Below are 9,467 nucleotides of genomic sequence, written 5' to 3'. Positions count from 1 at the left end.
CTATTTCTAAACAAAGTAAACTTATTTCTCTTGATCCATTTCTGGATAATTCAGGCTTACTATGTGTAGTATATAGTAACATCACGAAACTGGACAAACCATTGTCCAGTCTAAGATCACGACTGAATGGACAAACCATTAATATTGAAGACGTGCGACTCTTGCATGCTGGACTCGTGCAACTCTTGCATGTAACTTAATCATTCGCTGCAACAAAAACACTGGATAATAAATGATAATAAGAGTTATTTCCTTTATCATTTGTAAATGTATGACTTAAAAAAATCAAAGTACTTGATCAACTACCACCCTCCAGAGTAATTCCTTCCTGACCATTTTCTACTTGCACAGTAGATTATGGTGGTCCAATTATGACTCGTCATGGCAGAGGTGTAAAAAATTAAGTAAAGCATAGATAGCATTTTTTATATGTTTCACCACTAAAGCTATTCATTTAGAATTAGTTTCTGATCTCACATCACGTCTTTTATAGCAGCACTTAAAAAGATCATTTCACATAAGGGTGTTCCCACTCAAATATTTTCTGATAACGATTCCAATTTCCATTGTGCGAAAAATGTACTTTACAATTGTATCTATTATTAAATTCAGACACTGGAGCATTACATTACAAGGTATTACTTTGTCATTCATTCCTCCCTCTTCACCCCACTTTGGTGGTTTATGGGAAAGTGCAATCAAAAGGTGCATCATGTAATAGGACAAACCATTCTTAATTTTGAAGTATTATATACAATTTTGACACAAATTGAAGCATGTCTCAATTCCAATCTTATCTTCCCTATTTCAAATGATCACAGAAACTTACACCAGGACACTTCCTTATTGGATGTCCAATCACTTCCTTACCTGATCTCGATTACCAAGAAATAAAAATTAATTGATTAGGCTGCTACTACAAAAATTTGTACAAAGTATCTGGAGACGATGGTCAAATGATTATTTACAAACGCAATAAATGGTGTTTTCCACCACATAATCTTTGTGTTGGGGACGAGGTATTAGTGTGAAAATTCTCCACTTACATTGGAAACATGGAACTATCACCCAGGTTGAACCAGGCTTGGACAATCTTGTAAGAGTTGTTGATTTGCAAACAGCTAATGGTCTATTAAGGAGACCTATTCATAAATTATGCCTGTTACCAAGCACATTTGATTAATTAAAATAATATACTTTCTTTTTGTAATATTTTTATCAATTTAAATATTTCATACATATGTTTCACTTGATTTTAATTTTATAAAATGTCTGTGAACATGATTATAAATAACATATTGTATTAGGTTAATTATGATTATGTAAAACGCAAATGTCTCGTGTGTATTATTGTCCATAGATACAACTAAACTTATTATTTTTTCAAACAATTTATTACAAATTGTATTTTCTATTTAACTCATTTATAATTGTAAAAAAATCCTGTAATTCATGTTATTTATAATAATTTATATATCATATGATTTTTGGCAGGCAGTATGTTACGATGCTGATGGCAGTATGTTAATTAAAAATTAATATAGACTTAATTTAAAGATCTTCAGCTTTGGTTGAATGCACTCTGCTCCTTTCGGATGCAGTCAGCTCCTGACAAATCAGCGGCTCCACCATTATACAAGCAAGCTCTTCACTACATTAGTGTCCAGATTTACACCAATCTCACACCAGTTCAGTTTCAGTTTTATAATTCAGTCATTTCACTTTTACAATTACATAATTGTTATAATTAATATTATATTTCAATCATTCAAAAAATTAATGTTATGTATAAATAATAACTCGATCACAATAAAATATTTATAACTAGAAATCAAGACTTAAATTATTAAAGGAATCAGCGTCAATTTTCAACAGTTGTTAAGCTTATGTTCCCAAGGCTAACTTTTAATATTAAGTTATAATATTTTAAGTTGTCAAACATGAAATTTCTGCAAAAGAAATCACTTTCCAAAGATTTTAGGTTACATTCACAGTAAAAGAACAGATCACACTGAGTCAGCTTGAAAGAAAATACAACTTTAAACATAATCTTTGCCAGATGTATCAACATAGATACCAAGAGGCTCACATGTGTGCCACACAGCTCGATAGATTGCTTACAAAGTTTCAGACCTTTAACATACAACCAGATTGAAATATATTGTAATAGAATTCAGTGAGGACAGTGAACAGATATGTGCTGTCTGATGACACCAACCGGCTCATATTTGCTGTTTGTCTGGTGAAACCCAGATGGCACAAATGTGCCAGCTGGGCTAATTTGTAGGAGAATATTTTGTAGTGTGGGACTTAGCGATATAGGTTTATTATTGTAACCACTTTTCTTCGTAATAGTCATGATTATGTATGCTATATGAAAGATTTGATATATTATTGCTTTTTTGAGACTTAGTGATGTGAACTGTAATGTTATTTGTTTCTTACATACAGTATTATATTGTTGATTTGAATAATTGTATTTTTTTTAAATTTTTCTCTTCATAGACAAAATTTAGTTTACAAAGAAAAAAAAACATTTCTGATATTATGAGCCCATTTTACTTATCAGGATTGTAAAATACCAAAATGTGATCTGCATATTTAACATATCTGTATATTTGTGTGTGTGTGTGTTTTCATATTTTGCAATAACCTGTTTGCTGAGTTGTAATTTTTTGTTTTCACCATGTCCAATAGAAAAGAATGTCACGATATTTTTCCTTACATGGGAGTCACACGCTGTAAATTGATGTATCAGAAATTAACGTGTATTTAAAATATTTCCTAATGTAACAGAAATAAATTTTTAGTAAAGTTATAAAAGTCAGAGTGGTGATTAGACTAGTATTGAAAAGAATCTTAGAAGCAGCGTTCAGCATCTGTGGGATACCAAGAGATGACTTACAGAAATTTTGTATATAGTAATGATTTTGTATGAAATTTCGAATTTAGCAATTTTAAAACATCGTATAAAACACGAATGCTGTAAGTTAGTTTTTATGTTCATAAATAGAAGAAAATTTTAAATGAAATTTAACAACATATTTAAAGGCCCGCGTTTGCGATATGTGTGAGGAAACTAACAATAGCCCTGCGTAGCAACGTTTAATCATACATAGACAAAAAAACAAATGTCGCATATTGCAATAGTGAGTGTAATCGTTATTTCAACGCCTTTATTGCATACTTAAAATTTCTAGTAAATTTGTAAAAACTATTAAAAATTATTCTTCGAATAATTTTTCCTTTTATAACATAATTTTTTAATCAATATAACATTTGTTATTCTGACAAAACATTTCTTTAAGGTTACCTATTCTTTTGCAAAACAATATAATCCGGGGAGGGGAGCTTTTGTCAGTTGATTGGGAATTAGTCACGAAGGAAGATGGAGCGACTGTGATTGATATCTCTATTGGTGTGTTAATGACTTATTTTGTGTCGGCGTAATTGTTTAATTATTATTTCATTTTCAGTTGGAACAGGTAATGATATCGCTACATGTTACTTTGTTTTTGGTTTATTCGTTGTAGTAAATTACTTGCTTGTCTGCGAGAATATAGGTTATGTCTTGTGTTGTCAGATTATGTTGTTTCGTAGCAAGTAAAAGTGTGAACTATTTCAATATATTGTAGAAGTAGTAATTTTATAATACAGTTAAAGCATCTTATGTTATTGATATATTAATAACAATTAAGTCATTAATTTTTTTAATTCCACCGATTCTGAATCTATTAATGCTTTTTTTATTATGCAAGTTTCATTAGTTCTTGCATTTGTTTTTGTAAAGTTACTCATGTTTCGATGTTTGTTTGAGTGCGGGAGTAGAGTTTTTAATTAAACTGGTTCTATGTTTAGCAAGATGTATCAACTTGTTATTTTCTTGAGCCATTGCTTAAATTTCTGCTTTACATTTTTTTTCTAATTATTTTTTAGTCCAGATTGAACTGTTGTTATTAAATTGACCATAGTGTTTTTCACTGTTATTTGATAATATTGCTGTCTGGAAAAATTGAGTATTCAATCTTTGGTGTACATTGAATTCTGTCCACCTTATATTGTTTAATTCACAGGATTTAAAGACTATTTTATTTTAGTTTGATAGCAATTTTAAAATGTAAATAAATTTTATTTATTGTTAATTTCAGTAATACTTATGAGTAATTAAACTGTGTAATAATTATGTTCATCAGAAAAAAGGTATCCAAGTTTAAAAAAACTGGTAGAATGTTATTCATTGTAACACAAACAAACAAACAAATATGTTATTCACCATCTTTGTGTTGTGTAACAAGAAGATAAATTTTTACACTATTTAATGTTTACTGTGTTATGTAGAAAGCTGTGAAAATTATAATAATTGACTCAAAACAAAAACTGTAGTTTTACATTTATCTATAATGATGAAACTGGTTTGTATTCTTAATCTTTGGTAAGAATTTGACGCCAAAAAATAACTAATTTGATAATATAAACTGTATTATTGTTTCCCAAGTTTTACTTTGTCAGATTTAAATAAACTCTGTAGTAATGGTTTAATAATGTACTCCATAATAAACTATAACTGTTGATTTATTATGGCAGATATGCAAGTGGATTTTATGGTTATATGTTTTATATGTTGTGTGTGTGTGCGCGTGTGCTTCAAACACACATTTGAAATAATTCAAATTAATATACTTACATAAACGTTAATTGTATAAAATGTTTTTGTGGAAAATTTGTAACTTTGTAAAAATAAATTAATTTTAAAATAAATGTGGTTTATGGTAGCTGATCAAATTAAGGAATTATATTTGCATATTTTTGAACATCATTCAAGATTTCACCTGAAGTTCACCATTTTCTTGGTTGGTTTGTCTCCAGTATACTAAGTATGCATATTTAAAGCTAAATTTAATTTTAGAACTATGAGTAATCTCCTTTGTTAGTAATTACACCTGCTCCATTCTGTGATCTGATTGATGTGCGAAGTGCAGGATGGAGCAGTCGAATGGTGCATAGGAGGAGTTCCATAAGGGCTGATCCTAGTGCTGGCCCTTTGGAATATAGTGTATGATGGTGTATTTTGCACTCCTCTACTGCCGGGCGTCACTCTCATAGGTTACGCAGATGACTTGGCCCTTGTGGTAGAATGGAGTACACTGAGAGAGTACATCACCCAGATACAAGGCTCATACACAACAATCAAAACCTGGATGGCTGGAGTCTTACCCCAGCAACACTCCAGATAAGAGATTGCCAACATTGAAGCTGGTGCTGGAGGGCCAAAGGATAGTTTCAAGGACTGCAATAAAATATCTTTGAATGTGGGTGGATGCCAGGATGTGTTTTGGCACCCATGTCTTGGAGGCCTGCTCAAAGGCTGAAAATGTCATGTGTTTGGTTGGCAGACTAGTACCGAACTGTGGGGGACCAAGGCAGCAGAGGAGGAGGCTGCTTTCTGGAGTGATATACGCCATGTTACTTTACAGAGCTGAGAATGGGGAGGGGTCACTAGATATGGTGTATACAAGGGTGCTCTCAAATCAATACACAGAAGGAGCTGCCTCCGTATTACAGCTGCATATCGCACAGTTTCTTGAGAGACAGTCAAAGTGTTAGCAGGAATATTACTTGTCAATCTGGAGATCACCTGCAAAAAAAAGAACAGTGGCTAGCTCCATTATAGAAGAAATGAGAGAATGGCAGATGCAGTGGGACAGAGAGATAGAGGCCGATGGGCATACATTTCATAATTGGGGACCTGAGAAGTTGGTGTAAGAGGGTCCATGGCTTACTGGATTACTGTGTCATACAGTTTCTAGTAGGTCATGGGTGGTTCAGAGAATACCATTTTAGGTTTAAGCTAGATCACTCCGCTAGTTGTCTGGTGTGTGTAGACAAGGAAGATACTGCATATCACATCTTTTGCTGCCCCCAATTTGAGGATGCGAAGAGAGAAATATTGGACACCATAAGAGAAATGTACCTCCCAGAGGAACTGCAGCAGATCATGTTGGAAAGCAAGAAGACTTGACGGCTATAGCAAGTTTTGCTAGGAAGATCATGGAGGAACTGTACGTCTGGGAGGAGTCTCGCAGGGGTAGATGAAGGGGCCATCAGAGGGGTGCGGGGGTGGATAGGCATGTGGCTGAGAGCCTAGGCATTAAAAAAAATATATATAATGGATATTTTGTGACACCCCAACCCAATGATATGTAGTAAAAATTATCTAGCTGTGTTGGTAGTGACTGGTATGAACATGCATGTATTAAGTATACAAATATGAGCAATTTTCAGGTTCCAATTTGATGTGTAAGTGGTCCTTTTAATTTGGTCTGCTTCAATAATATTCACTGTGACACCATCATGTTTTAATATGTATCTGATAGTTTGAACATATCATGTGTCAGCAGTGTAAAAGAGGCATAAGGAATTGCAAAAATTCAGTTTTGTTTCAGATGCGAAATGTGTGTCTGGTGCCTTTATTTATGTTTTGAAAGGGTAGTTTCTTTAAAAATAATATTTGAGGTTTTAGTTTTTTGTTGTGCAGTTAAACAGTGTAACTGATTTTTTCTTTTTTCCAATTAGAAAAAATTAATAAATTGGTGAAAAAACGAAGGCAACCAACTACATCCAGTGAATCAATTGGTAAAAAGAGAAGATTGTACTATGACAGTTATTTAAATTATGCTTTTACCTCATTGGAAGGAAAGCCATAGTGCGTTGTTTGCTTTTGAGTCCTCTCTGATGAAAGCATGAAGCCTTCAAAATTAATTCAACATTTGGAAATTAAACATCCAGATCATAAAGGTAAACCTTTAGAATTTTTCGAAAGAAAATTACATACTTTGAGAAATCCACAAACTGAAAAGAACACTAAGCATCTTATCTTATAGCATTAAAAGTAGCTAAGATGTCCAAATCCCATCACAGAAAACCTCATGTTGCCTGCTGCAATTGATGTGGTCAGTGATTTAATAGGCATGAAATAAGCAAAAAATAATTTAAAAAATTATGCTTTCTAATGATACAGTATCAAGGTGAATGGTTGACATGGCTGCCAATGTACACGATCAGATATTTCAGCAAGCGAGTTCAAATGAAGTTTTTAGTATTCAGTTTGATGAATCAACAGATGTGGTAAACATTTCTGATTTGTGAGATATGAATGTGGTAGAGAGAGATCAATCAAAGAAAATATGCTTTGCCAATACCTGGTCATGCAACAGGACAATGTCTTTTTGATGTTTTTATGAAGCTACTAAAAAATATAACATAGATAACAATGGATAAAATGTATTGCAGTATGTAGTAATGGCGCAAAATCGATAACAGGAAAGAACAATGAATTTCTGAAAAAATTAAAAGATCATCTTATACCAAGGGCGGAATGGACACACTCCTTCCTTGACAGACATGCTTTTACCACAAAAGATATGCCGGAAAATCTTAAATTCTTTGTAAAGCTGTAAAAGTGGTTAATTTTATTAAAAGTTGACAATTACAGAATAGACAGTTTGCTAAACTATCTGATGGATGATACATTGGTGAAAAGAAAAATAATCTCTTCTTTTCCATATAGAAATCAGATAGTTATCACAAGGGAAAGTGTTAACCCAGTTATTGGAATTGGGAGATGAATTAATAATATTTTTCCATATAAATAAACAAATGCAATTTTAAATGTTTTTAAAGAATAATCAGTATATGTTTCTGTTGGCCTACTTAGCTGACAATGTATTTTTGCATTTAAACAACTTGAATGTGAATTTACAGTGATGTGATAAAAACATTTTATTAATGACAAAGTTCATGTTTTTATTATGAAGTGTGATATCTGGATTATTCATCTTCAGGATCAAGATTTTGATATGTTTCCGGTAACTTCCAATTATATTGAGAAAAATTTGAATGAAGAAGACTATTATTCACTGCAGTTTGGGTATCATGAAGATGCATTTGTGTGAGCTAAAAAGAGCTAAAAATTCAGTTGGCGGAGTATTTTCCAGAAGATAAAAATGATTTCTCGAAGAGATGGGTACTGTATTCATTTTGTGAAAACATTGCAGCTGCTAAGTTACCAATTGAGATTCATGACCAGTTCATCGAAATGTCTGCTGATAAAATGTTATAAGATTTATATATGGTTTGGCTTGCTTGTTGAAGTGAATATGGAAATTTAGTCGCAGAAACATTGAAAATGTTAATCTCTTTTGCCGTTCTTAATCTCTGTGAAAAGTGTTTTTCATCAGTGGTTGCACTAATAACTAATATAGGAATCTTTTATCACTTGAAAACGATTTGTTTTTGTGTGTTTCTAACATATATCCACTTGTAACGCAACCATCTCATTAATTTATTTGACATGTGTACTTATAAATCTAAGTAAAATGTTTATAATAAATGATATCTTTTTCTCATAAAATGATTTCATTATTGTTTATGTGTAAAGTTGTAGGCTAATTTTGTGACCCTCAGGTCGAGAAATGCTGGTCTTCTGTTTAAAAAAATAGTTGTTTTTCAAAAAACATCGTTAGTTAAATCTGAATGGATTTTCAAAGTTAAATATCTTATACATTAACATTGCTTCATGTGATTGAGCATTTCTTGGAGTCAGATGAATGAATATGACTGTTGGCAACTTAGAATTTTTCAAATAACAATTTTTTATTTGTTAAACCTCAGATATTTGACCACAGCAATATCAGTAACCATCTTAGGAATTAAAATATTGTACTTTGATATAATAAAACATAATTAATTTGTTTCCAGGAACAGTTTTTTCATTTTGAATTTTAGGAGTTTTTATGGTTGAGATTCTGGTACAGTAAATTTTCTTGAATGAATAATGCCTTTTCTGGTTGATGAATAATGCATGCCTTATTTATCTTACTCATTCATTTAAAGCCCTTGCAACTTAATTATTTTTAAGTGTGTATTCTTTTGGGCGTCATTTTATATTTTTGTTCAACATTTTAATGAATTAAAAGAATTATAAGATTTATTATTAAAAGATTATAAAATTAAGAGATTTTTAGAATTATAAAGATATTATGGAATTAAAAGATTTATAAATATTTTTCAAAAATGATATATTTTTGTGTACGTTAAATTATAACTAGTGGAGTTGGGACTAATACTTTGTTTATTAACAATAGTCATAAATCTGAGGTTACCAGTAAATTAGGCATTTTCATTTAAGTTACGCTTAATAATTGAGACAATTTGTTATACAAACTCAGTTTTTATATTAATCTATTAGTTGACCTTCAAAGAATGTGATATAGTTAATAGATATGTTAAAATACCTGGCTATTTATGATTTTTATATGATAAGTTAAAAAATAGGTTCCTGTTAATACAATGTTTGTGTTAAACGTTATGTAAAATATAAATTAATAAAGCCCTCATACCCATATTTAATCATTAGTTTATCCAAAATGATGTGTATTGTTCTATTACAGTTGTTATGATTAAACAGG

At 31.4% G+C, this 9,467-nt stretch overlaps 1 protein-coding gene across 3 annotated transcripts in view; it reads left to right on the top strand.

Moving 5' to 3' along the window:
• Positions 1–3,345: 3,345 nt before the first annotated feature.
• Positions 3,346–9,467, top strand: part of aPKC (protein kinase C iota type) — a 713,443-nt gene continuing 707,321 nt past the window's right edge. For 2 of the 3 annotated variants that reach the window (XM_075358274.1, XM_075358255.1), the window contains exon 1: positions 3,346–3,485. The gene's annotated coding sequence lies outside the window, so the exon portion shown is untranslated. Of the gene's footprint in view, positions 3,486–6,573; positions 6,796–9,467 lie in introns of all 3 variants that reach the window. The other variant, XM_075358264.1, reaches the window with a different exon arrangement.

Source organism: Lycorma delicatula, chromosome 1 (assembly GCF_047948215.1).
Source record: "Lycorma delicatula isolate Av1 chromosome 1, ASM4794821v1, whole genome shotgun sequence".
NCBI classification, from domain to species: Eukaryota; Metazoa; Arthropoda; class Insecta; order Hemiptera; family Fulgoridae; genus Lycorma; species Lycorma delicatula.
The sequence above is the reverse complement of the archived record's forward strand: the minus strand, read 5'-3'. Positions and strand labels throughout refer to the sequence as shown.